The sequence below is a fragment of the Mustelus asterias genome, chromosome 11, assembly GCF_964213995.1.
Source record: "Mustelus asterias chromosome 11, sMusAst1.hap1.1, whole genome shotgun sequence".
Classification (NCBI taxonomy): Eukaryota; Metazoa; Chordata; class Chondrichthyes; order Carcharhiniformes; family Triakidae; genus Mustelus; species Mustelus asterias.
The window spans coordinates 89,361,337-89,385,593 of record NC_135811.1 but is presented as its reverse complement, the minus strand read 5'-3'; positions in this window follow the sequence as shown (position 1 = coordinate 89,385,593).

Genomic DNA, 24,257 nt, shown 5'->3' with positions numbered 1-24,257 from the left:
TGGGAGCTCCTAAGGAGGGTACATACATCTCCATCATTTGTCGTGTAATGGGCAGACAGATTCTGTTCCTCATGAGGCAAAGAAAAAGCTCCTAATGACTCAAAGAGATTGGCAATTGGGACTCTGCCATCTTCTTCAATCCTCCATCAGAATTATGGTGGGGGATTGATGGAACTAACCATCGAAGAATTTTGGCTCCATACGCTTTCTTCTTTGCTCATACTTTTCGAATGTTGAACAGAATCAGTGCAGCATTGCATCAAGGAAAAAATTCAGAAATCGGAAGTGCAAAGGGGCTTGGGAGTCCTAGTTTCCCTTTAGGGTAACTTGAAGGTTCAGTCAGCAGTTAGGAAGGCAAATACAATGTTAGCATTCATTTCGACAGGGCTAGAATACATGATTTTGTGTCTCTGTGCACTGTTTGAGAGCACATTTCCACTCCATCTGACGAAGGAGCAGCGCTCCGAAAGCTTATGGTATTTGCTACCAAATAAACCTGTTGGACTTTAACCTGGTGTTGTTAAAACTCTTACCAGAATACAAAAGCAGGGATGTACTGCTAAGGCTTTTTAAGGCTCTGGTCAGACCACATTTGGAATATTGTGAGCAATTTTGGGCCCTGTATCTAAGGAAGGATGTTCTGGCCTTGGAGAGGGTCCAGAGGAGGTTCACGAGAATGATACAAGGGAATGAAAAGCTTGACGTATGAGGAGCATTTGAGGACTCTGGATCTGTACTCGATGGAGTTGAGAAGGATGAGGGAGGATCTCATTGAAACTTACAGAATACTGAAAGGTCTGATAGAGTGGGCATGGGGGAAGATGTTTCCATTCGTAGGATAGACTAGGATCCATTAATAGGAGAGACTAGGATCCGAGGGCACAGCCTCAGAGGAAAGGGCCGACCCTTTAGAACCAAAATGAGGAGGAATTTCTTCAGCCAGAGGGTGGTGAATCTATGGAATTAATTACCAAAGAAGGCTGTGGAGGCCAGGTCATTGAGTGCATTTAAGACAGAGATAGATAGGTTCTTGATTGGTAAGAGGATCAAAGATTATGGAGAAAATGCGGGAGAATGGGGTTGAGAAACTTATCAGCCATGATTGAATGACGGAGCAGACTCGATGGGCTGAATGGCCTAATTCTGCTGCTATATCTTATGGTCTTATGGTCTAATATCCAGTATGTGCATTCAGTAGCCAAAATATGTGCGAAGTATGCCTGCACTGTGTTATAAATTTGAAAAACAATTTTAAAGAACCACATTAGTTGACTTTTGACCTGATGGCACAAATGGTCCACCCATGATGCAGTAAAGGAGACCAGATCGTCACAAAGTTTGCTGTGTGAAAAAAATTAATTGTATTTACGTTATCCCATCTCCCACCTCATAGCTGGTTGTTTTGTTGCTTTTATTTCTCTATTGTAAAAGTTTCACGGGTCTGATAAGCCAATGTTAGAATGTTAACTCGCATAAAAACTGCTCAGATGAATTTAATGGCCAGACTACAGTTTACCCCATCGCAGTAAATTGGTGAAATTACTACCAGGCAGGGAATTGCTCAAGTAAACAGTACTGTGAGTCATGAATATATTTTTCAATTCATTCTCAGCATGTGGCCATCACAGGCAAGGCCAACATTTGTTGCCCATTCTTAACAACTGACTGGCTTCCTAGAACACATCAGGGCACAGTTAAGACTAAAGTCACATATAGTTCAAGCCAAGTAAAGAAAACAAGTTTGCTTCTTTAAAGGATATTACTGAGCCCATTGGGATGTTGTGACAATTTAACAACTTAGAGCCACAGAGGTTTACAGCATGGAAACAGGCCCGTCGGCCCAACTTGTCCATGCCGCCCTTTTTTTTAAACCCCGAAGCTAACCCCAATTGCCCACATTTGGCCCATATCCCTCTAAACCAAATTACCCATGTAAATAGAGAACTTCGTGATCACTTTTACATACATCAGATTTTTTTTTTCTTGCCAGTTTATTTTAACTCAATAAAAGGGGCGGTACGGTGGCACAGTTGTCGGCACTGCTGCCTCACATATCCAGGGAGCTGGGTTCAATTCCGGCCTCGGGTCACTATCTGTGTGGAGTTTGGACATTCTCCCCGTGTCTGCGTGGGTTTCCTCTGGGTAGTCTGGTTTCCTCCCACAAGTCCAAGGATGTGCGGGTTAGGTGCATTGGCCATGCTAAATTGCCCCTTAGTGTTCTAGGGTGCGTAGGTTAGAAGGATTAGCGGGGTAAATATGTGGGACGATGGGGATAGGGCCTGGGTGGGCTTGTGGTCGGTGCAGACTCGATGGGCCGAATGGCCTCCTTCTGCACTGTAGGGTTTCTCTGATTCTATGCAAATGTCCAAACTGTCAGGGAGGGATTTACTACAGTAAATGCGACTCGATTCTTTGCCCAGGTATAAGGGTTACTGGTAGCATTGTATTTTACTATGCTGCTGTTTATTCAATTCTACTGTACCCAGCTGTTTGCCTCGGAATACAATGTACAATTGATAGATCAGCATTGAACACTAAGCTGAGCTCCTCTGGTGGCTTGTTGTTAACCTCAGGATAGTGCCAGCTGGATGCTCTGGGGCTAAATTGGAAAATGCTAACAAGGGGCACACGGATCACAATGTGCAATTATCGCATGCCCATTTGATGTAACGGAGGCAGCACATCATCTTTATGTTGACTGCTCATTAGCATGGCTCACAGTGCCAGGGATCCGGGTTCAATTCCGGTCTCAGGTCACTCAGTGTCCGTGTGGAGTTTTGCACATTCTCCCTGTGTCTGCGTGGGTTTCCTCCGGGTGCTCCGGTTTCCTCCCACACTCCAAAGATGTGTGGGTTAGGTTGTGTGGTGAACCATAGATGGTTACCACTATGGGTACTGAACCATAGATGGTTATCACTATGGGTACTTGTACATATGTTACTCTTGTTACTGTTGGGGTTAGGATTGGGGTGTTCCACCTGTTGGTATTGTTCTGTGGTACACTCCGGTTGGCTCCGCCTTCCTATAGGAGTATAAAGGTCACTGCACTTCCTAGTGACCCTTTAGTCTGGGATGTATTGTTAAGCAGTATGCTCTATTCTTGTTGCTAATAAAAGCCTTTATTTCCCGGGTACGATCCAGCCTCCCGAGTGAATTAATCGCGCATCAGGTTGATTGGCCATGCTAAATTGACCCTACTGTCAGAGGATCAGTGGAGTAAATATGTGGGGTTACGGGGATAGGGCCTGGGTGGGATTGTGGTCGGTGAAGATGGGCCGAATGGCCTCCTTCTGCACTGTAGGGAGTCTATGGATTCTGTGATTGGCTGTACACATCAGCATGGCCTCAAAAATGATACTTGACTCTTTAAAGTTGGCCTGCACCTCTTAAAACTGGGGGCGCATTTCAGCTGGAGCAAGATCTGGGGATACATTGCGAGTTGAATCTGTCCTGGAAAAACTGAACGTGGGAGAGAACAGGCACCTGACTCTGCAATGGAGGTCTTGGAGGAAGCCGATGGGAGGAGAGATGTCCTGTATCTGAAGGGTGGAGCATTAAGCTCCAAAATTGTAGAGATAAAGGCAAAATACTGTGGATGCTGGAATCTGAAACAAGAACAGAAACTGCTGGAAAATCTCAGCAGGCCTGACAGCATCAGTGGAGAGAGAATAGAGCCAACGTTTCGAGTCTGGATGACCCTTCATCAGAGCTGAAGAGAAGGAAAATCGGACAAGATTTAAACTATGTGGACATGGTAAAAGGGACAGGTGGAAGTTCCGTTGGAGAGAAGAGCATTACTTCTTCAGGGTAGGCATTCCTGGCAGTGGGCTAAACACTATGATAAAGGCAAAATATTGCGGATGCTGGAATCTGAAACAAAAACTGAAAGTGCTGGAAAATCTCCAAATCCAAATCTCCAAAATTGCAGTGCTGCTGTCAAATCAGTGTTGTATACTCATGTCATGATCTACTTGCTCTGTATACTACTGGCAGTGTTACCTGTAAGCGGGCAAACACCTTTGCCAAGACATGGCATCCAGTGCACTTTGCATCAGAAGTATGCACGTGTGCCACACACTATTGTAAGGACAATCATGGCGTCTAAACAATGGGCATCAATCAGACAAATTTCATGCCCTCTATGTTTTCCTAGCATTAAAGTGCTGTTACAGGATAACTGGGCACCAGTAACCAAAAGAGAACATGCTGGAAAACCTCAGCAGGTCTGGCAGCATCTGTAAGGAGAGAAAAGAGTTGACGTTTCGAGTCCAGCTGACCCTTTGTCAAAGCTAAAAGGCATAGAAAGTGAGGTAATATTTATTTATACTGCAGAGTGAGGGAATGAAAGATGAGTCATAGCCAGGGGAAAAGACTGCTAATGGCAGTCCATAGAGAGAATAAAGGGAATGAATGGCCAAGCGGCAGAGAAGCTAAAATCAGAGGGTAAGCTGTGACAGATGAAGATGTTGGGGGGAGGGGGGGGGAGAGAATGGGTGGGACAGGGGGGTAGGACTTAGAAAAGGGGAAGCAAAGGGGGAGAAAAAGGGGCACCATTAAAATGTGGCGTCTGATAGAGCTGGAATCCTGCTGCACCCTCTGTGCAGTTCGAAAGATATAAAATTGTCTACTTGAGGCAGTTGTGCACCATCAATCGAGCAAAGACTCGTTTGTATGCAAGAACAAATAGGCTTTCATTAGCAAAAGACTTGGAGCACACCCATGCCGATGAACTGGTCCAGAGACTGAGGCAGGGGGGTGGGGAATAGTCGCCTTTATACCTGGACCGGGGCGGGGGGGTGGAGTCTCGGGTAGGGCCGGCAGGGATGTGTCCAGGCATGTCACATATACAGGTAATAAGCTAACAGTGGTTTACCACAGGCCGTTAAATAACTTTTATTGCCGTGCCCTCAGTAGTTAATTAGTTGACACGTTCCTGGGCTACACAGCCATTTTAGCACTGGAGTGCACCTGAAAACACTCTGACCTCAACACCAAACTGCAGCTTTTACTTGTAAGTTCTAAAAATATCCACTGATGCCTCAGATAGAGTTGATGTTTTGTGTGGTGCAACATCCCCCAACAAATCCCACAAGTATGATTTCCTGCCTGACTCATTCAATTTTACATAAAAAGTCCCTGTGGCAGTGCAGATAACTGGTTGCTGAGCGGATTTGAACGATAACAAATGACTCGCCTCAGTGTTTGAAAACAATCAGTCTGACGATCTGAATTTTTTGAGTCAGCCTAACAAATTGACAAATGAACAGATGTAGATCAACGCTGAGTTTTCAGAAATTTCAACCGGAATTGACCTTTACTGTGATCAAACTTGAATTTTACCCATTTCTTCAAACTGTCAACCAATCAGTGAGCTCTATTACAGTGAAACGCATGGTGCTATTCATATTTCATTGTGATAACCATTGTGTGTGCAACTCTACAAGTTTTCACTGCAACTTAAGGTGCAAAGCCAACCTGTGATTTGATTTAGAATCATAGAATTCCTACAGTGCAGAAGGAGGCCACTCGGCCCATCGACTGACCACAATCTCACCTAGGCCCTATTCCCGTGACCCCATATATTTACCCTACTAATCCCCCTGACACTAAGGGTCAATTTAGCATGGCCAATCAACCTAACCGGCACATCTTTGGACTGTGGGAGGAAACTGGAGCACCCGGAGGAAACCCACGCAGACACGGGGAGAATGTGCAGATTCCGCACAGACAATGACCCGAGGTTGGAATTGAACCCAGTTCCCTGGCGTTGTGAGGCAGCAGTGCTAACCACTGTGCCACCGTGCCGCCACTTTGATTTGATTTATTGTTGTCACATGTATTAGTATAGAGTGAAAAGTATTGTTTCTTGCGCGCTGCAGAGACAAAGCATACCGTACACAGGAAAGGAAAGGAGAGAGTGCAGAATGTAGTGTTACAGTCATAGATAGGGTATAGAGAAAGATCAATTTACTGAAACCTATACTTTCCCTTTAAGTTCCATTCTGCATAAGAGCTCTGTCATATCTGTTGTTGTCTACTGGCAGTCACGTACACAACATGGTATTGGAACATTTCCATTGTGCATTGAGATGTCAAGAACCACTGAAACATTTTCACAAGTCAACTCTTTTCAACTTCAGTAATGTTCGCTGACACTCTAAATACTGCAGCTTCATTGTATTCTTCGGACTCAAACTCATTATCCTGCTTACTCCAATTCTCTAGTTGTTCCAATGGGCATCTTTTGGGGTCATGTTGACCTCTGCAGAGCGCAATGAGATGGCCATCCCTTGCATGGTAATGACTGCCTGAGGTACTAAATCTGAAAGCAGAATTTGTTGAGCACATTACGTCGATCTTATTTTTGTTTACTGCACATGGAATGAGCTACAGTCACAAAGCCTAAAATTATTCGATGAAGGCAAGAATTAAGCAGTGGGTTACAGGACCAGTGCTGCCATATTAGGTAATAATTGGACCTGGTCCTGTTGCTGGAATATTACAAAACAGCACTCTGAAAAATTCTGCTGCAGAGCTGCCATTTTGGAAGCTTCCACAAGCTTGTTCTATAGAAGAAACTATATTTTTAAAAATTACGTTGATTTGGTGGAATTTAGGGAAGTTAAAAAATGGAAGTTGAGAGTATAAAGAACACATTTAAATGGAATGTTCCAGAGAATCATAGAATCACTACAATGCAGAAGGAGGCCATTTGACTCATCGAGCTTGCACCAACAACAATCCCACCCAGGCCCTATCCCCATAACCCTGCGTATTTACCCTGCTAAAACCTTCCCTGACACTAAGGGGCAAATGACCATGGCCAATCCACCTAACCTGCACATCTTTGGACTGTGGGATTGATGCGCGATTAATTCACTCGGGAGGCTGGATCGTACCCGGGAAATAAAAGCTTTTATTAGCAACAAGAATGGAGCTTACTGCTTAACAATACAATCCCAGACTAAAGGGTCACTAGGAAGTGCAGTGACCTTTATACTCCTATAGGAAGGCGGAGCCAACCGGAGTGTACCACAGAACAATACCAACAGGTGGAACACCCCAACCCTAACCCCAACAGTAACAAGAGTAACATATGTACAAGTACCCATAGTGATAACCATCTATGGTTCAGTACCCATAGTGGTAACCATCTATGGTTCACCACAGGGCGGAAACTGGAGCAACCGGGGGAAACCCATGCAGGCAAGGGGAGAATGTGCAGACTCCACACAGCCACCCAAGCTAGGAATTGAACCCGGGTCCCTGGCACTGTGAGGCAACAGTGCTAACCACTGTGCCACTGTGTCGCCCAACGGAGAGTAAATGACAAAACCTGGGGCAGAATGTTCTGCTCCCGCCAGCTGTAGGTAGGGGCACTAAACTTGGTGTGATGGAAACAAGTCAGTTTCTCACCAGCAGGATATGGGGTTGGAATTTTGCTCTCCTGACTTTGATGGCGGGTTAAAGGCAGGCTGAGTTCCCGCTGATCTACGTCGGAAACCACCTTTTCATTCAACCGCGTTCTACGAATGCTCATTGAAAGGCCAATTAAAAATTACAATCCAAATTAACTGCCCCACCGCTGGATAATTGGAATGCTCTGATTCCCGATTGTATTTAAATGGCATGAAAATGGAAAGCTTCAGTTAATCCTTGACTTTGAGGTATGGAAACATTGCTTTTGCCTTCCTTTGGAGCGTTAGATTTCAAATGCCTGTATCACAAGCTGCACCAAGGCTGGGGCATGGGAGGTAATACCAATGGGGATGGTGGGAGACAGAGGCAGGACTTGGGGGGAGGGGGGAACATGGGTGTGGGGGGTGGGGGGGGGGGGCTATACTGGGGCCGGAGTTATAAGACTGTCCAAGGGAGAGTCAGGGACTGTCCTGGGACTGAGACCTCACTGTTGGGGACATGCAGAAGACACTGTCCTGGGACTCAGGCCATGCTGTTGGGGGCAGATTGAATAGACTGTCCTGGGGCTGAGACCTCGTTGTTAGGAACAATTGAAGAGATTGTCCTGAGGTTGAGGCCTCGCTGTTGGGAGCATGTTGAACATGCTGTCCTGGAGCTGAGGCCACTGTGTTAGGGGCATATTGAACAGTCTGTTCTGGAGCTGAGACCTCGTTGTCAGGGGCAATTGAGAAGCCTGGGGCTTTGTGGGCCATTTAAGAGCGTTCTGCAAGGCACACATGTCTTGGCACCAGTCTTAGGTGGGGGAAGAACTCTCTGGACAGTAATGATTGTGTACAGTATAGTGTGCAGCGTGTGGTTAATCACCTAAGGAATCTGGTCCCAGGAGGTTAGTGTCAAGGTACTGTGAAGTAGATGGTACAATCACAGTCAGGGGAAGTATCTGCATCCAGTTAGTTGGTAGCTGAAAGTCATGATCTCATTGAATGGCAGAGCAGACTCAATGGGCTGAATGGCCTACTTCTGCTCCTATGTCTTATGGTCTAAGAGGAGAAACATTTGCTGTAGTTAGCACTGGACTGTCTCAAGATGGAACTAAATCCAGCCAACATCAACTCCCCAAATGCCAGCTCTCCAGCAAGATTAATGCAGAGGCTGCATCTTGATACTGACCTCCAAGATGCCATTGGACATCAGGCCGCAGCAGTCAGTTACATGGCAGCATGCATCCAAAGCTGGAAGTTAGGTTAGCATTGTCCGCACAGAGAGCTGTTCATCTGGACCATCAAGTGATTATTGGCAAACACTCATAACCCTAAATTTGTTGGAAATGTGTCTAGTTTACATCCTGCATTGTCTTAGCATTTGGTTTTGATTTTATTTGATTTGATTTATTATTGTCACATGTATTAACATACAGTGAAAAGTATTGTTTCTTGCGCGCTATATCGACAAAGCATACCGTTCATAGAGAAGGAAAGGAGAGAGTGCAGAATGTAGTGTTATAGTCATAGCTAGGGTGTAGAGAAAGATCAATTTAATGCGAGATTAGGTCCATTCAAAAGTCTGACAGCAGCAGGGAAGAAGCTGTTCTTGAGTCGGTTGGCACGTGGCCTCAGACTTTTGTATTTTTCTTCCGATGGAAGAAAGTGGAAGAGAGAATGTCCAGAGTATGTTGGGACCAGACTGCTTTGACACAGCAATCGATGATAACTTCTTCCCTTCATCGATATTGCTGAGCAGTCATCCAGGTGATGTGCCAGAACATTGTCTTTGTACCCTGACAGTCCTCAGCATTCCCCATCTCACAAAGGCCAATCTCAGAACCCTAAGACAAAGGGTGCATTGTCATGCCATGGTTTACATATCGATTTGTGTTCTGTGACCGAAGAGGGACTCCGTGAAGCCACGCTTGGCAAGCCACTCAGGAGTAAACCAAGATCCCTATGGCTAAGTGGACAGGTTCATCAGGATGATGAACCTGTGACACCACACACTCATTCCCCTCCAGCAGGCATTTCAAGTTTCACCGAGTAGAACCAACGTCCCTCACCGTGTGTCATTGAAGGAGAAAGTGGGGATGAATAAATGCGAAGAAGAAATCATAAACAAATCACAGAGGCATGAAAGGCTCTGTGCTCAGTGGTAAATACTATTTTAACCAAAGCCTTACAGTAATAAAATGAAAGGCATTAAAAAGTTCATCTGGGTGAAAAGATTCCAACGTTGGTCATGACAAATACTCATGATGTGGTCGAGTGAGTGGGCCACCTGCTCCCATTCTTTGGAAAGAGGACCTCCCACATTTCCTGGATGGCCTGGAAGAGAATCCCCAGGGAGACCTTGCTGAACCATGGAGCAGAAGGGTTGGAACATTTGGTCAGCATGCTACTTTACACCCTTAGCTTATCCCTGGCCTTGCGATCTTTGCGCCTTTTAAATAAGGAGTCAGAACTTTCAAACCCAGGAGGTAACGGCGGGGCTGACAAATCGCGGCCTGTTGTGCTGGGGGATTTGATGGGCTGCTCCGATGTTTAATTAATAAGCTGAAAAGTGGATAATTGGGATTCCCCACCATCTAGCGGGACTCACGCTAACCTTCTGGCTGATGCCTCCCCACTTAGTCTCCAGACTGGAAAATTCCACCCCTGTTCAGTAGCACAACTGTTTCGATGATATGAATATTGTTCTTGCCCCACCAATACGTGCTAATAAATAACTAACTGAAGAAAAACTTTATGAATATTATATTTGATAGCAATTACAGGAGATCAAATGACAAAGCAGCCTTGGGCTGAACTGATTGCTTCAATGACCTCCATAGAACCTTAGCTGCACTACTCAAGCACAGAAGCATATTTTATAAATATTCATGAATTTGTGCCAATCAAAATACTTTAAATTCTTGTGTTGACATTGGATAGCTAGAGACTCAGGATTTCTCTCATTTATTTGTTTTCAACCTAAATTGGCACGGTGGCACAGTGGTTAGCATTGCTGCCCCCCAGCGCCAGGGACCCAGGTTCAATTCCCGGCTTGGGTCACTGTCTGTGTGGAGTTTGCACGTTCTCCCCGTGTCTGCGTGGGTTTCCTCCGGGTGCTCTGGTTTCCTCTCACAGTCCGAAAGACATGCTGGTTAGATGCATTGGCCATGCTAAATTCTCCCTCAGTGTACCCGAACAGGCGCCGGAGTGTGGCGACTGGGGGATTTTCACAGTAATTTCATTGCAGTGTTAATGTAAGCCTACTTGTGACTAATAAATAAATGAACTTTAAAATGAATGAAAATCATTCTTGCAACCGAACTGGCTGTTTGACGCTTCTTAAACATGTGGCCAAATAACCAAAAGCACTCTTTGCATCAGCACAGCACATCAGCACAAATGGTTGTGTCTGGTCAATGGTTTTGCCAAGTAAACAATGCTCAGCTCCCTTGTTATTCCCTGGGGCAAAAACAAAAGTATTGTCATGAAGAATTGCTTTAGCATTTTTTCATAAGTGTAACAGAAGTCCTCATTCTCTCCAAAGCCACTGATATACCACAACACCCTTTGTCCGTGTCTAGCTGAACTGAACTGGACTGACCTTGGTTGGTTCAATTTTTACCGATACAATCATGAACAAAGCAGATCTCCAGCAATACCCTTCTCTTCCTGCCTCTGTGCCATTGCCTTCACCAAAGAGGGGCATCCTCCTCCTCACCTACAAATAATGACATACCCGCTGTCCCTAAGCATTCTTTCTTACCTGCACACTGTCCCTGAGAGATATCATCCAAAGACACTGATGCGCGATTAAATCACTCGGGAGGCTGGATCGTACCCGGGAAATAAAGGCTTTTATTAGTAACAAGAATGGAGCATACTGCATAACAATACAATCCCAGACTAAAGGGTCACCAGGCAGTGCAGTGACCTTTATACTCCTACAGGTAGGCGGAGCCAACCGGAGTGTACCACAGAACAATACCAACAGGAACACCCCAACCCTAACCCCAACAGTGACAACAGTAACATATGTACAAGTACCCATAGTGCTAACCATCTACGGTTCACCACAGACACAAAGTTAGTTTCCACACATATGCTGACCACATATAGCACTAGCTTGCCACCAGCGTTCTTGATTCTTCATATCAGACTCTAATCCTAGTTGAGCCACGATTTCTTCCAGTTAACCATGAAAACATTGGGAACACTGAAGGCAGCATCCTTATTCCCAAAGCACATACTCTTCCCATTGATTAGTCCTCTTCTTGGCTGTATCAGGTGAAAACAGCATGTTTGCAACTGTGGTGCTAATTGAATCCCGTTCTGAGCTTCTCTCCATTACAATAAATAATGACTTTCACCTTAACAACGCTGCCCACCTCCCAACTGCTTTAGCCTATCAGCTGCTGAAACTCTTATCCATGCTGCTCTCACAGACATGTTTACAGGACAGAAGAAGGCCATTTGGCCCATCATGTCCATGACAGTCAACAAGGATCGGTCTAGCGCAAGTAAATATCTCAATACTTCTTAATTGTTATAAGGGTTTCTGACTCCACCACCCTTTCAGGCAGTGAGTCGACTCCAGAGTTGACTATTCCAATGCTTTTTTGGACAGTTTATCTCCTCCAGCGTAAACCTCATTTCATCCAAAACCCTACTGTCCCTTTCTCATTCTACACTGAGCTTTGCTCACCTATTACTCCTCTCCTTGCTGACCCACTTTGGCTCCTGACCCCAAACACCTCCAATTTGATATTCCTACTCTTGTATTCCAATCCCTTCATGGTGCTTTATTTCCTTATCTCTGTATCTTTGTCTCGGACTACAACCTGGTCCTTTGATAGTGGCCCCTTGTGCAGCGTCTCCTCCTTTTGCCCCACCATGGACAACTATATCTTCAGCCACAAATTTTGGATCCACAAACTGAGCGTGATTTTACGCTCCCCCCGCGGCGTGTTTTACAACGGTGGAGGTGGCCCGCCATTGGCCAGCGGCTTGCACCCTCCGCTGCCGGGGAACACACAGTGGGGTATCGCCGTTGGTAGAACTGAAGGATCCCGCCAGCAGGAATGGCCGGAAAACTCCTCCCTAAACCCTTCCACCTCACTGCTTTCCCCTCCTCCTTTAAAATAAACTTCTTTCACCAAGCTCTTAGTCACTCCTGCTAGTAACCCCGTTCTCCAGCTCAACATTTGTTTGAGAAAAGAAATGTCTCTGAAGTTCACGAGATTGATTCCAGAGATGAGGGGTTTGTCATATGAAGAGAGATTGAACAGTTGAGGCCTATACTCTCTGGAATTTAGAAGAATGAGGGGAGATCAAATTGAAGTATATAAGATGATAAAAGGTATGGATAAAGTAGACATGGAGCGGATGCTTCCGCTGGTGGGGCATTCTTGGACGAGAGGTCATTGTCTTAGGATAAGGGGTAGCAAATTTAAAACAGAGGTGTGGAGAAACTACTTCTCCAAAGGGTTGCGAATCTGTGAAATTCGCTACCCAAAGTGCGGTGGATGCTGGGACAGTGAGTAAATTTAAGGAAGAGTTAGACCGATTTTTAATTGGTAATGGGTTGAAGGGTTATGGGGAGAAGGCAGGAAAATGGGGATGAGGAGCATATCAGCCATGATCGAATGGCGGGGCAGACTCAATGGGCCGAATGGCTTAATCCTGCTTCTATATCTTATGAACTTCCTTTGGATGGTTTTCTGTATTAAAGAGGTTCTATAAAAGTAAGTTATTAGTAAGTCTGGTGATTTGGAATTGAATATTATGGGGAAACCTTTTAGTCTCTCATCAGGAATTTATGGAACCTCTTGTGGGGCTCTCCCTAATATATCAACTTCAAATGTATAAAGTTCAGGAGAATCCAATTTGAGCAGAATCTGACTTACAAATAATTGGAGAGATGGCAGAAAACCAAATCATCCACAAGTAGAATTCACAAAGGTTAGATTAAAGGATAAAATATGGCTTTTGATCTAGCTTGTTGAAACATTTTCACCGCATACAGTAACTTAGTGCCCAAAGAGGCCTTGACCATGCTTCATGACTGTGCTAAACTATTCATTCCATTATTAGCTTGCGCAGCAAGGACACAAATAAAGTTTATAGCATTGGGATAAGTGACAAGAATACTACATTAACAAAGCTGAGTGCGATATCATGTCATTTAACCTTGGCAAGTTTCTTTAGATGATACTGTAGCAGCACAAAGCAACTGAAGGCAATTATTACTCCAATGGCGATATTTGAAGGAATGGGTGCTCAGGTTGCTGTCCGTGTAACATGCAAAGGAAAATTACAACTCCGGTGTTTAAAATGGAGGATTGATGCCTGTGGCCAAATTGGCTGCAACATTAATTTACACATTCTGCAGTGTTGAGTGTTTATCCTGTGGAAGTGTACCATTGGTTTGTTTTTGACAAAACTTACATGTACAATATGATACGGTAAAAGTTGTTATTAATTGTTGACATGGTTGAACAATGAGCACCCGGGGGAAACCCATGCAGACACGGGGAGGATGTGCAAACTCTACGCAGTCACCCAAGGCCAGAATTGAACCCAGGTCCCTGGCACTGAGAAGTAGTAGTGCTAACCACTGCGCTACCGTGCTGCAATAGAGTCACTTACAGCACAGGAGACCACTCAGCCCATTGAATTTATCTCTCCACCAGAGAGATCCCATTACCTCACTCGATCCCTATAGCCCTGCAAGGTTATTTTCTTCAAGTGCCCATCCAATCTTCTTTTGAAATCGTAGATTGTGTCTGCTTTCACCAGGCTTGTGGGCAGGTTATTACCACTTGCTGCATAAAAAGATACTCCTCACATTTCCCTACTCCCCTCATCCAAAACCTTAAATCTGTGGCCCCTACTGTATTAAGCCCATTACAGGCGTGAACCTGATTATTGACCATACGCGATTTCCATCCCTCTGTTCGCCTCCCATTCGTATGTCCATCAAGATACGCCTTGAACATTGCTAACGTACCTGCTTCCACCAGCTGTACTGGCAGTGCATTCCAGCACTCTCTGTATGAAACACTTTCCCCGCACATCTCCTCTCAACTTTGTAAACAATAAGAAGAAAAACCGTGTCAAGACTCTGCTAAGAAAGGCCAGTGAAAATCGCAGATTGCCATCTTGTCGTCAAGATTCACGATTTTTGGGTTTCACCAGATGTTGAGCCCCTGCCAGATCTCTCAGATGGAGAATGCGGCTCAAGATTCTGCCCAGAAAGTTTTCTCCCAGAGGGATGTTGGACAGGTACAGATATCAAGTTCCTACACAATTGATATGGGAGGGATCAATTACCTATTGTCCCAATTCTGTGCCTCAATGCCATTTGGAAAGGCGCCAAAACACCTTCTCAACCCCTGTGCACCATTATCTGGTTGAGACTTCACAACATTAAGAGGGGCATAGAGTAGACAGAAAAAAACCTTTCACTTTGGTGGAAGGATTAATGACCAGGAAGCATAGATTTAAGGTAAGAGATAGGAGGTTTAGAGGGGATGTGAGGAAATACTTTTCACCCAAAGGGTGGTGGGAGTCTGGAACTCACTGCCTGAAAGGATGATGGAGACAGAGACCCACATAACATCTTAGAAGTATTTAGATGTGCACTTGCGATGCCAAGGCTGACAAGGCTATGGGTCAAGTGCTGGGAAATGAGATTAGAATAGTTAGGTGGTTTGTCTTTGACCATTGCAGACACGATGGGTTGGAGCCCCTTTTCTGTGCTGTATACTTCTATGAATCTTTGACTTGAAGCATAAAATGTACCTGCAAAATAAATAAAAGGATCACGAATAGTATAATGAATATGGAGCTTGGAATTTCCCAAAAGCAACGGCTGATAATTTCCTTAACAAGGCAGCAGCAAATGTGTCCAACTGATAGTTCTGTCACCTCACAAAGAATACTCAGTGTGATGTCAGCTGATGTCCACTTTGCCTGACAATGTCAGTAAAAAAATGAAAGAAGGCTCCAAATAAAAATTAAATAGCAATTACAAATACGAATAGCTTGGTGAGTGTTTTTTTGGTTTTCATCTAAGAATGCTTATATCAACACTTATAAACAAAGAACAATACAGCACAGGAACAGATCCTTCAGCCCACCAAGCCTATTCCTAATTCTTATTTAGACCCACTACTTGTTGCCCACTCTATCCCCCTGTTTGCCTCCCGGTCACGTGTCTATCATGATATGCTTTGAACATTGCTAACATGCCTGTTTCCACCACCTCCACTGGCAGTGCGTTCCAGGCACCCACCGCCCTCTGTGTGAAAAACTTTCCCCGCACGTCTCCCCTAAACTCTGTCAGCAATAAGAAGAAAAACATTGTCAGGACTGCGCTAAAAAATAGATTTGATTTATAAAGGTTTGTGTGGATAAACAAGTATCACATTTGCACTGAAATGTGTTTTCTTGAAGATGTCTTATAGATTAGCCAGTCAAGTAATGTACGAGGCGGCACGGTGGCACAGTAGTTAGCACTACTGCTTCACAGCTCCAGGGACCCGGGTTCAATTCCCGGCTTGGGTCACTGTCTGAGGGGAATTTGCACATTTTCCCCGTGTCTGCGTGGGTTTCCTCCGGGTGCTCTGGTTTCCTCCCACAGTTTCATCTCACCTCACTGCTACCTTCACATATTTCTTTTTATTGAGGCCTGGAGGGCAATGCAACGAATCTCCATTTACAAATGTTACAGTTCAGAAACAAGCTGGACATTAGAAACCGCACAGTGCAGAAGGAGGCCATTCAGCCCATCAAATCTGCATCGACAACAATCCCACACAGGCCCCATCCCCACAACCCCACATATTTTACCCCACTAATCCCTCTAACCTACGCAACCCGGGACACTAAGGGGCAATTTTGCACGGCCAATGCACCTAACCTGCACATCTTTGGACTGTGGGAGGAATGATGTGTACGCTGCAGGAAAGGATGTAAGACGTTTAACAACATCAGGTTAAAGTCCAACAGGTTTATTTGGTAGCAAAAGCCACACAAGCTTTCGGAGCTCCAAGCCCCTTCTTCAGGTGAGTGGGAATTCTGTTCACAAACAGGGCATATAAAGACACAGACTCAATTTACATGAATAATGGTTGGAATGCGAATACTTACAGCTAATCAAGTCTTTAAGATACAAACAACGTGAGTGGAGAGAGCATCAAGACAGGCTAAAAAGATGTGTATTGTCTCCAGACAAGACAGCCAGTGAAACTCTGCAGGTCCAGGCAAGCTGTGGGGGTTACAAATAGTGTGACATGAACCCAATATCCCGGTTGAGGCCATCCTCGTGTGTGCGGAACTTGGCTATCAGTTTCTGCTCAGCGACTCTGCGTCGTCGTGTGTCGTGAAGGTCGCCTTGGAGAACGCTTACCCGAATATCAGAGGCCGAATGCCCGTGACCGCTGAAGTGCTCCCCGACAGGAAGAGAACAGTCTTGCCTGGTGATTGTCGAGCGGTGTTCATTCATCCGTTGTCACAGCGTCTGCATAGTTTCCCCAATGTACCATGCCTCGGGACATCCTTTCCTGCAGCGTACACATCATTCCTCCCACAGTCCAAAGATGTGCAGGTTAGGCGCATTGGCCGTGCAAAATTGCCCCTTAGTGTCCCGGGTTGCGTAGGTTAGAGGGATTAGTGGGGTAAATATGTGGGGTTGTGGGGATGGGGCCTATGTGGGATCGTTGTCGGTGCAGATTTGATGGGCTGAATGGCCTCCTTCTGCACTGTGCGGTTTCTAATGTCCAGCTTGTTTCTGAACTGTAACATTTGTAAATGGAGATTCGTTGCATTGCCCTCCAGGCCTCAATAAAAAGAAATATGTGAAGGTAGCAGTGAGGTGAGATGAAACATAAGTTTCAGAAATTGTGCTTAACGTTTCCAGCCTCCCAGTTTGAGTCTACCTCATTAAAAGTTCACCTAATCCAAAGTCGTGCAATGAAATCCGAGAGCTCTGATTCCCAGCCGACCCGAATAATAAAATGACTCATTGCTAAGCAGCAACCGCTCGCTGAAAACTGCGCTGGAAGTGCAAAATTAAATTTTTATCTCACTGCTGTGAGGGGTGCTGCTTGAGCGCTGGCATAAGAATACATACCCGATGCAGCAACACGTGTGGGGGAAGTGTTCCTGCCTTGTGTGTGTCACTTGAGATGGAGGAACTGTGCTTATTGCCCTCAGGAGAGGCGCAGGAGGTGGTTCATTGCCACTGAAGTACAACCTTCACCACTTCAGCATCTTTAAAGCAAAAAAAAAGAACAAACCATACATCTAAAGAAGGATTTGGAGGTAAAGAAGTTGCAAAAAATATTCTTACATTCCACACACTGCGGTCCATTGAAAACAATGTATGTGCATAGCGAACCTTTCACAGAATCAGGCAGTTGACAATGGGAAAAGAAAGAGATATTCAGAGAGATATTTATTTACTTTGAAAACGATGAGTTTTAAAGATGATCTTAAAGGAAGACAGGTGGGTGAATAATTTTAGGAAAGGCTTTCCAGAGCTTAGGACGAAGAAAGCTGACGGCACAGCTGTCGTGGTGGGCTAATGGAAAAATTGGTTGGCGGGGGGGGGGGGGGGTTGGTGGAGCGTTGTGGAGGTCGGGTGGTTGGTGGGGTGTTGGGAGTGGGGCGGTGGGAGTGGGGGGGTGGGCTGGTTAGTGGGGTAATGGGGGGGTGTGGTGTTGGGGGAGTGGGGTGGTTGGTGGGGTGTTGCAGGGGGGTGGTTGGTGGAGTGTTGTGGGGAGGGTGGTTGGTGGGGTGTTGGGGGGTGGGGCGGTGGTTGGTGGGGTAAAGGGGGGTGTGGTTGGTGGGGTGTCGTGGGGGTTGGGTGGTTGGTGGGGTGTTAGGAGGTGGGGCGGTGGGGTGGTTAGTGGGATAATGAGGGGGTGTGGTGTTGGGGGGGTGGGGTGGTTGGTGGGGTGTTGTGGGGGGGTGGTTGGTGGAGTGTTGGGGGTAGGGCGGTGGGGTGGTTGGTAGGTGTTGTGGGGGGGGTGGTGGGTGGAGTGTTGGGGGGTGGGGCGGTGGGGTGGTTGGTGGGGTAATGAGGGGGTGTGGTGTTGGGGGGGTGGGGTGGTTGGTGGAGTGTTGGGGGTAGGGCGGTGGGGTGGTTGGTGGGGTGTTGTGGGGGTGGTGGTTGGTGAGGTGTAGGGGGGTGGGGCGGTGGGTGGTTGGTGGGATGTTGGGGGGATGAGGTGGTTCAGTGGTGGGTGATGCACAAGAGGTCTGACTTGGAGGAATGAAAATTACTCGGAAGGTTATAGAGATGGGAAGAGATGAGATCATGAAGTGAAATCAAACATTAAGTTAAGAATGGGTGGAATTTTTCATTCTGGAGACCAAGGCCAAAATTCTCCCATCTCACCCGCCCCGGGATTGGGTGCAAGACAGGAAATTCGGCGGACCATTCAAATGTCCGTTGAGCTCAGGCGGGAATTTCCAGTCTTGGGGTGCACACGACCGGAGAATCCCATTCCGATGCGGTGGCGGCTGGGAAGGTGTGCGTGAGTCACACTGGGCAGCGGGGGAGGGGTTAGTGTAAGGGGGAAGGTGGACACACATGATCTTCTGCTTTTTAGCTCATTCACTCTCCATCCAGGAGAAGCTCAGTGAGTTTCGTGGTGGTGGTGGGCAAGAAGCTGCCCACCCAGGCATCACCCCATTGGATCAAAGGTCCTGATGCCATATCTAAAAGGCACCTGGACGGACATTCACTTGTTGCAGGCCTGGAACTCTGCACCACTCCACCAGGCTGCAGCTCATACTGGAGCAGCTCGCAGATGCCAGCTTCCACATCCCAGGACATATGAAGGCTCCTCTGATATTGCTTTTCGTTCATCTCATATGGGCAGCACGGTGGCACAGTGGTTAGTACTGTTACCTCACAGCGCTGAGGACCCAGGTTCAATTCCAGCCTTGGGTGACTGTCTGTGTGGAGTTTGCACCTTCTCCCTGTGGCTGTCAGGGTTTCTTCCGGGTGCTCCAGTTTCCTCCCACATTCCAAAGATGGTTAGGTGGATTGGCCATTCAAAATTGCCCTCAGTGTCAGGGGGATTAGCAGGGTAAATATGTGGGGTTATGGGGATAGGGCCTGGGCGGAATTGTGATCGGTGCAGACTCGATGGGCCGAATGGTCTCCTTCTGCACTGTAGAGATTCTATAATTCCATCTCTTGATAAGAGCACTGCTGGTGCAGCACACCCATAGTCAGGCCAATGTGCACCATTACAATGCTCCTTAGTTACCAGCCTCTTGGCCGCATAGAGGCCCAGCTGCTTCGTTCTGCTAAGGCCCTTTCTCCTCCTGGTCCCACGTCAACCAGCAACAGGTGCTCCTTCCCCTTGTCTGGATGACAACCATTACCAAGACAGGCTTGCCTGTAGCCTGTGTCATCGATACCTCAGTGGGTGTGTGAATGAATTGAAGCGATAGATTTAGTGAGCACATTCTTTATAGATTTCACTCCATCTCAAAGCTAGCAGGCAGTGCTAAGCCTTTCACCTGATCTCTGTCTAGACATGGTACTCCTCACCCCACCCTCTCTAGATAAAGGACATCCTGAAGGACCAGAGATGAGTGCTCTTCTGATTCATACATCACTGCGTACGGAGACATTACTCTTTGAGTGATGAGAGCCATGTGCAAGAAGCCTCAAGTGGACACTTTTCCACTTGTCTCCACTGCCTATAGTGAGACCATTGCCTTGGTAGCAGAGAAAGAGTAAGCACGTAGTCCCCTAGCAGCCATGACCATTGACCCAGAAAGATGGAGGGTTGGAGTCATGAGTTGGCTGCCCTCCACCAGCCGCACCACCCGGAGGCATCCAACTTCCTCCTTTCACCCTGCCTCTGGCTGTAGCCAATGGCAAATGACACAGAATGAGCAGCAGATCCACACCTGACTGGGATCTCGATGTTATGAGACCCACAACTCTGTAACAAACCTGCTGCAATGTGGGTCGCACCGTGGAGAGGAGATCACAGCTCAGCATCTTTGACATCCTGTTGCCTCATAATTATTAGGATGGCCCTTTAGTCAGCCATGTGCTGACATTGAACTCGACCTACACGAAAAGACCCTCTTCCCATCTTGAGAGATCTCAGACTGACCACCTGCACCATCAAGGACAGTTTTGAAAAATGCTGTAATGTGGAGATGCCCCTGTTGGACTGGGGTGGGCACAGTAAGAGGACTCACAACACCAGGTTAAAGTCCAACACCTGATGAAGGAACATTGCTCCGAAAGCTCATGATTCCAAATAAACCTGTTGGACTTTATATGGAACCAAAAGAGATGGGGGAGATACTAAATGGTTTTTTTGCATCTGTATTTACTGAGGAAACGGGCATGGAGTCTACGGAAATAGGGCAAACTGGTAGGGAGGCCATGGAACCTTTACAGATTAAAGGGGAGGAGGTGCTCGCTGTCTTGAGGCAAATCAGAGTGGATAAATCCCCAGGACCGGACAGGGTATTCCCACGGACCTTGAGGGAAGCTTGTGTTGAACTTGCAGGGGCCCTGGCAGACATATTTAAAATGTCAGTATTCACGGGGGAGGTGCCGGATGATTGGAGGGTGGCTCATGTTGTTCCGTTGTTTAAAAAAGGTTCCAAAAGAAATCCGGGAAATTATCGGCCAGTAAGTTTGACGTCGGTGGTGGGCAAGTTATTGGAAGGTGTGATAAGGGATAGGATCTACAAATATTTGGATAGACAGGGACTTATTAGGGAGAGTCAACATGGCTTTGTGCGTGGTAGGTCATGTTTGACCAATCTATTAGAGTTTTTCGAGGAGGTTACCAGGAAAGTGGATGAAGGGAAGGCGGTGGATGTTGTCTACCTGGATTTCAGCAAGGCCTTTGACAAGGTCCCTCATGGGAGGTTAGTTAGGAAGGTTCAGTCGCTGGGTATACATGGGGAGGTAGTAAATTGGATAAGACACTGGCTCAATGGAAGAAGCCAGAGAGTGGTTGTGGAGGATTGCTTCTCTGAGTGGAGGCCTGTGACTAGTGGTGTGCCGCAGGGATCGGTGTTGGGTCCATTGTTGTTTGTCATCTATATCAATGATCTGGATGATAATGTGGTAAATTGGATCAGCAAGTTTGCTGATGATACAAAGATTGGAGGTGTAGTGGACAGTGAGGAAGGTTTTCAAAGCTTGCAGAGGGATTTGGACCAACTAGAAAAATGGGCTGAAAAATGGCAAATGGAATTTAACGCAGACAAGTGTGAGATATTGCACTTTGGAAGGACAAACCAAAGAAGAACGTACTCGGTAAATGGTAGGACTCTGAAGAGTGCAGTTGAACAGAGGGATCTGGGAATACAGGTACAGAGTTCCCTAAAAGTGACGTCACAGGTGGATAGGGTCGTAAAGAGTGCCTTTGGTACATTGGCCTTTATAAATCGGAGTATAGAGTATAAAAGTTGGAGTGTTATGGTAAGGTTATATAAGGCATTGGTGAGGCCGAATTTGGAGTATTGTGTACAGTTTTGGTCACCTAGTTACAGGAAGGATGTAAATAAGATTGAAAGAGTGCAGAGAAGGTTCACAAGGATGTTGCCGGGACTTGAGAAGCTGAGTTACAGAGAGAGATTGAATAGGTTGGGACTTTATTCCCTGGAGCGTAGAAGATTGAGGGGAGATTTGATAGAGGTGTATAAGATTTTGATGGGTATAGATAGAGTGAATGCAAGCAGGCTTTTTCCGCTGAGGCTAGGGGAGAAAAAAACCAGAGGGCATGGGTTAAGGGTGAAAGGAGAAAAGTTTAAAGGGAATATTAGGGGGGGCTTCTTCACGCAGAGAGTGGTGGGAGTGTGGAATGAGCTGCCGGATAAAGTGGTAAATGCGGGGTCACTTTTAACATTTAAGAAAAACTTGGACGGGTTCATGGATGAGAGGGGTGTGGAGGGATATGGTCCAAGTGCAGGTCAGTGGGACTAGGCATAAAATGGTTCGGCACAGACAAGAAGGGCCAAAAGGCCTGTTTCTGAGCTGTAATTTTCTATGGTTCTATGATTTGATTTGATTTGATTTCTTATTGTCACGTGTTAGCATACAGTGAAAAGTATTGTTTCTTGTGCGCTATACAGACAGGGCACACCGTTCATAGAGAAGGAAAAGAGAGAGTGCAGAATGTAGTGTTACAGTCATAGCTAGGGTGTAGAGAAAGATCAACTTAATCCTTCGACCCAATGGGGTGATGTCGGGGTGGGCAACTTCCAGCCCACCACTGCCACGAAACTCACTGACCTCCTCCTGGATGTATAGTGAATGAGCTGAAAAGCAGAAGAACATGTCTGTTCACCTTCCCCCTTACACTAACCCCTCACTCACACCTTCCTACCCGCCACCGCATCAGTGTGGGATTCCCTGGTCGCGTGCACCCCAAGACTGTAAATTTAACCTGGTGTTGTGAGACTTCTTATTGAAAAATGCTACGTGTCACCTTTCAAACTCACTCCATCAGCTTCTGCCCTCTCCCTGCCTCCCACCAACATCCCTCCATCACCACAAACTCACCCAATATCACCATCCCTCTACCCTCTGTCATCCTTGGATCTCCCTACATTACCCTGAATCCTATCATCATCCATCTCCACATGCTATGCCTCCCCTCAGATCCAACACCCATTACCGTCTTTATGCCCACTCTGACCCTGCCCCCTCCCATTGTCTGAGCCACCAATCTTCTCCCCCTCCATGAGGCATTCACCTACCAGACTCTCACCATGAACCTGCCACCCTACCCCATGGTTATGACTGTTCCCTCCTATCACAGTAATCCTGAGCTTTCCCCCAAAAACCTACTGTCAACACCACTGACCCAGCTTATATGACACACCCCCTCACTTCCCCAGACACGGTCACCTGACCCCACCCCATTCCTCTGACATTTCCCCAGAGTCTCTCCCCACCATTCCCCCATAAGCCTGCTCTGCCTTTGCTCCACCTTAGCCACCCACCCCTCCCATGTCCAGCCTTGGTGCAGTGTTTTCTAATGGCACTCAATATGGGTGAAGTTATGCAAAGCCCCAAAAAGACTCAAAGTCATGGAAGAGGTGAACCTTGCCAGGTGCATGACACTGAGATACAACTTTAAAACTGAGAGGTCTAAATTCTGACTGGTAGGAAACTTATTTTGGAGGGGGTGCTTAATTCCGGTGAGGTGGTTGTGGTGAACCATAGATGGTTACCACTATGGGTACTGAACCATAGATGGTTATCACTATGGGTACTTGTACATATGTTACTCTTGTTACTGTTGGGGTTAGGGTTGGGGTGTTCCACCTGTTGGTATTGTTCTGTGGTACACTCCGGTTGGCTCCGCCTACCTATAGGAGTATAAAGGTCACTGCGCTGCCTAGTAACCCTTTAGTCTGGGATTGTATTGTTAAGCAGTATGCTCCATTCTTGTTACTAATAAAAGCCTTTATTTCCCGGGTACGATCCAGCCTCCCGAGTGAATTAATCACGCATCAATTTTATTAGTAACAATTTTGGTTGAAGAAAGAAAAACCATGGAGCAAATGTTAAAACCCGATCGGCTTACCTTAGATCCACGTGCCGCTGGAGCGTCGAACACTTTCGACCATTGGTTGAAGTGTTTCCAGGATTATATCGACGCCTCAACAGCAATTCAAAACGACGCCGATAGATTGCAGGTCCTCCACGCAAGGGTAAGCGACACTGTGTATGCAACAATCCGTGATGCCCAAGACTACAAAGGGGCCATCGAACTACTTCAGAAGCTGTACAACAAACCGTCAAACGAGATTCATGCTCGGCACCTACTAGCTACTCGACGGCGGCAGCCCGGC